The 4,951-nt window shown below is 37.5% G+C and overlaps 1 pseudogene; it reads right to left on the bottom strand.

The window, feature by feature from the left end:
• Positions 1-2,744: 2,744 nt before the first annotated feature.
• Positions 2,745-3,227, bottom strand: LOC101654525 (annotated as a pseudogene).
• Positions 3,228-4,951: the final 1,724 nt, after the last annotated feature.

The following is a 4,951-nucleotide window of genomic DNA, read 5'->3' as shown; positions in this document are numbered from 1 at the left end:
TTCAGTCTGTGTAAACTCTTGATATTGTTACTATATCACCCAACCCAATTTCTGAGATATCCCTGATATGTATCAGGAGATGAAATATTTCTTAGTAATTTTTGACAATTCCAAATATCCCTTAAACTTAAATATTACCCTTATTCTGGAGTGCCCGGGTGAAACAGATTGTTAAACTGCTCAGGTGCTAACCAAGATGCTGGAGATTCCAGTGCACTCAGAGATGCCTTAGAAGAATGCTGATAGGAAGTAAGAGTTTCTTCAATAAATTCTGTAGGAAAAACTAGAATTCCACATGCAGAGAAATGAAACAGGAACCATGCTTCCCACTATAGATGCAAACAAATTCAAGTTGAATTAAAATCCTGTGTGCGAACTCAAATGATAAGTAGGGGAGCACTTCCAGATCTAGCTTGTAGCAAAATAAAAAATACAAACAGCAAAATATAAAAAAAATAAATGGACATCTTAAGGATTTAAAACTTTTCCTAATCAAAAGGCTTTACCAAAAAAAAAAAATGGAGGGGGGGGGCAGAAGATAAGTTACCCTGAGAACATCTTTGGAAACCATACATTTGACAAGAATCTAATAAACCATAAATAAATTAAAATTTTGACATCTCAAGATCAGAAACACAAATAACCCAATCATAAAATCGGAAAATGACTCCAATGAGCATGTCACCAAAAAGAACATCAAATGATCACTAAACACATGAAGATAAACTAAGCATCTTTAGACAGAAGTGAGATGCAACTCCATATCACAATAACAGTTGACTCCAATTAGGATAGCTAATCACAAGTTGTCTGTCAGCTGTGGGAACCTTTGTTTCATTTTGAGATGAAATCCATACTAAAGCTGTGATCTTTGATCTCCACCCATAAGTGCTTCAAGTGCTCTTCATTTTCAGCAAGCAAGGTTGTGTTATCTGCATATTGCAGGCTGTCTTCACCCAATCCTGATGTGATTTTCTTCCTGTAGTCCTTCTTGAATTATTTGCACAGCAAGAATACAACCCTGACAAACATCTTTCCTGATTTTAACCACTCAGTTTCCTTTTGTTCATTTCTAATTATAGCCTTTTAATTTAGATTCAAGTTCCATAGGAGCACAATTAAGTGTTCTAGAATCGCCATTCTTTACATTTGTCATTATGATTCATGCAGTCAAGTGTTTTAGTATACTTAATAAAATATGGGTAAGGTTTTTTTTCATATTTTCTGATTTTAACCTAGGTTTATCTGACATCACCAATCGTATGCCTCTTTCCATGTCCACTCCTAAATCTGGCTTGGAATTCTGGCAGCTCCCTATTGATTTGTGGTCAATTTCAGACTGGGGAAGTGGGTAGAATTCCTCAACATCTTCATCAGTAGCTTTAGTGGTTGGTGATACATTTGAGTTAAAAATGTTTTCATTAATGGAACTTCTTTGTAGACACATAGATATAGTCATATCACAGACAGCACAACATATTCAAGATAGATGTTGATATATTCTCCTTAACAATAAATTTAATGTCACTCTTGCATAGTAATCCATGATTGTTTGATTAAAAATATTTGATTGTTTGATTCAGATGAATCATGGCTGAAAGCAGAGAATACTAGAAAGATATTTTCTTGTGTTTTATTGATTTTGCAAAGACATTCAACTATGTGGACCATAAACAACTATGGACAACTTTGAGAAGAGTGGTAATCTAAGAAAACATAATTATAGAACTTGTACATAAGCCAATAAATACTCATGAACAGAACAAGGGAGTGCTACATGGTTTAAAGGTGTGCTTCAAGGTTGTATCCTTTTACCAGACTTGTTATATCTGTATGCTGAGCAAATAATTAGAAAAATTGTACTATATGAAGAGGAATGTGGCATCAGGGTTTGATGACAGCTTACTAGAAACCTTTGGAAGACTGATGACACAACGTTACTTGCTGAAAATGAGGAGGACTTAAAGCACTTGATGAAGATCAAGAACCGTAGCCTTCAGTATGGATTACACTACAATGTGAAGCAAACCAAAAGTTCACAAATGGAAAAATTGACATGATAAAAGAAGAAAAGATGGATAGTTGTGAAGAATTTACTTTTGCTTGGATCCACAATCAATGTTCATGGAAACAGCTGTCAAGATATTAAAAGTTGGATTGGATTGGGCAAATCTGTTGCCCAAAACCTCATTAAAAATTTCAAGTGTAAGGTTGCCACTTTGAAGACGCAGATGCTGTTGATCCAAGTGATGATATTTTCAATTGTTATTTGGAGAGATCAGCTATCAGAATAGAACCGTCCCTGGAAAATGACATCATTCTTGGTAAAATGGAGAGTTGCGAAAAAGAGGAAGCCTGTCAAGGTGATGTTTTGATCCAGTGGCAGAATAATAGGCTTGAGGATAACCACATTTGTGAGGATAGTCCAGAACCAGGCAGCGTTTTATTCTGCTACGCATAAGGTTACTCTGAGTAAGAACTAACACTGGCAAGAAGCAATAGCAAACAATCCTGTTGTTGTTCTGCAACTAATCTTTTTTGAATTTTATTCAATAAAATTTTACTTTCTTTTGACAATAATTATATTTTTCAATAATTTCCACATTCTTTTTTGAGTTTCTTTTTTTAAAAATTTTTGAAATTCAAGTTTATTTCCTCACGGGACACGCTGACCGCCCTCCCACCCCCGGATTCTCCCCTCAGCTGAGACGTGGTCCCTGGACGGCCTGCAGTCGGGTGGTTCCTTACACGAAGTTCTGGGCAATGGCCAGTACCTTGGAGTACTCGCTTTCCCTCTGGAGAAGGCTGGTGGGGATGGGCGTCTTGATCCGGGTGCCCACGGGGTTCCCATTTTCCTCCAGGAGGACCACGTTGTTGGAGTCGAACCTGGGGGTCATGCGGGAGCCGGTCATGCGGTGCCCCACAATGAGCGCCTTCTTCTTCTGCCCCTTGATGGCCAGCAGGATCTGGTCGCCCACCTTGCCCACGCCGTTCTTGGTGTACACATGGATGCAGCGCGGAGGGCGGTGGTAGGTGGTGCTCCCCGGGGTGCTGTTGTCCACCACACGCACCTGGTCATCTTTTGAATGGCGCACATGCCCCCGGTGGTGCTGAAACAGCACTGACTGAGAGCTCTGCCTACTTGAGCGAGGGGCGCCCAGAGCCTGGGACAGGAAGCCATGGCGATCTGCAGCCTGCAGCTCCGCTCTCGCCGCCCCTGCCTTTCCCGCTGCCACGCTCTCAGCACCTCCTCATTCTATTGTATCATTTTCGTTGATATGAGTAGGGATATGGCTCTCTTTCAATTGGCATGTCAGGTAGTAGTCTTCCAAATTTGGGGGTATAAAAACGCGAGTACCTCTAATAGTATCCGTGTGCTGAAACATCTCTATTGGTACTCTGTCAATTCTTGGACCCTTGTTTATTGCTCATGCCTTCAATGTAACTCAGACTTCTTTTTTCAATACCATCAATCCTTGATCATATTCTAACCCATGAAAAAGTTGAGCTTGACCAATTCTTTTTGGTGCAGTAACCCTGTGTATTCCTTCTATAATTTTTTGATGCATCCTTAATCAATACTGTTCAATATTTTTAAATCATTCAATATTTTGCGCATAAAGTCTTTCAATACTGGAAATTGTCCATTGCATTTTCTTTTTAATTCTTTCAACTTGGAGAAATGCTGAGTATGTTCTTCCTTTTTGATTTTCTAACGCCATGGCACTGCACATTTCATCATAATATTTCACTTTTTCTTTTCAAGCAACCCTTTCACATCTTATGTTCAACTCTTTTACTTCATATTTTCTTCCATTAATTTAAGCTATTCTACAATCAAGGGCAATTTTCAGGGACTCTTTCTGTCTTTTCAATGACCCTTTGCTTTTTTTGCAGCCTTGATGTCATCCCACATCTTATTTGGTCATCAGTGATTAGATTTTAATACATCAAATCTCTTCTTGAGATGACCTCTAAGTTTAAGAAATAGATACCCAAGGTTGTACTTAGATGCACAAGAGAATAAAATACCTACGAATAAATCCAACGAAGGAGACGAAGGACTTTACAATGAAAATAATAGAGGACTGCTGAAAAAGGTTTAAATAGCCTTAAATTAATGGAGATATGTTCTTTTTAATGAATTGGACGACTTAATATGTCAAGATGCCAATACAACCCAAAGCAATGTGAAAAGTCAATGCAATCCCAATAAAAATTGTAACCACTTTCTGTAAAGAAAAAGCAAAACCAACCCTGAACTTTGCATTGAATGCCAAGAAACACTGAATGAATAGCTCAAAAACTATAGAAAAAGAAAAGCAAAGTAAGAAGCTCGCCTTTTCTAATTTTAAAGTATATTATATAACTATAGTAATCAACAGTCTGGTAGTGGCATAGCAATGGGCACATAGACCCAGGGTATACAATTGAGAGTTCAGAAATAAATGTACACTTTTATGGTCATTAGACTTTTAAAATTGTGCTAACCTATCTGATAGGGTATTAGAGTCTCTTCAATAAAGTGTATAAGTAAAAACATATTTCCACATGCAGAACCATGAAGATGGACTCATGTTTCACACCATAGACACCAATGAATTCAAAATGAAGTAAGATCCTAAATGTGTTAACTCAAATAATTAAATTCCAAGGACAAATAGGGAGCACTTTCTTGTATAGCTTTCAACAAAATAAAGTACAAACAGAAAAATATAAAATAAATAAACGGGACCACTTAAGAATTAAAAACGTTTACTAATCAAAAGGCTAACAAAAAAGGGACAAGATAATGTATTAATTGTGAGAACATCTTCAGAAACCATATGTCTGACAAGAATCTAGTAAACATATTACCTGGTCCTTACCTCAAGAATGTTTGTATATAGTAGCTTTTTCCCTATACCCCTTTTGCATTCTTTTTCCCGCTTACCTCAGTGGACTCATGTAA

The sequence above is a fragment of the Echinops telfairi genome, unplaced genomic scaffold (genome assembly GCF_000313985.2).
Source record: "Echinops telfairi isolate 266 unplaced genomic scaffold, ASM31398v2 ScPeMD7_44;HRSCAF=162, whole genome shotgun sequence".
NCBI lineage: Eukaryota > Metazoa > Chordata > Mammalia > Afrosoricida > Tenrecidae > Echinops > Echinops telfairi.
Note: the sequence above shows the minus strand (reverse complement) of the source record. Positions and strands in the feature narration are given on the sequence as shown.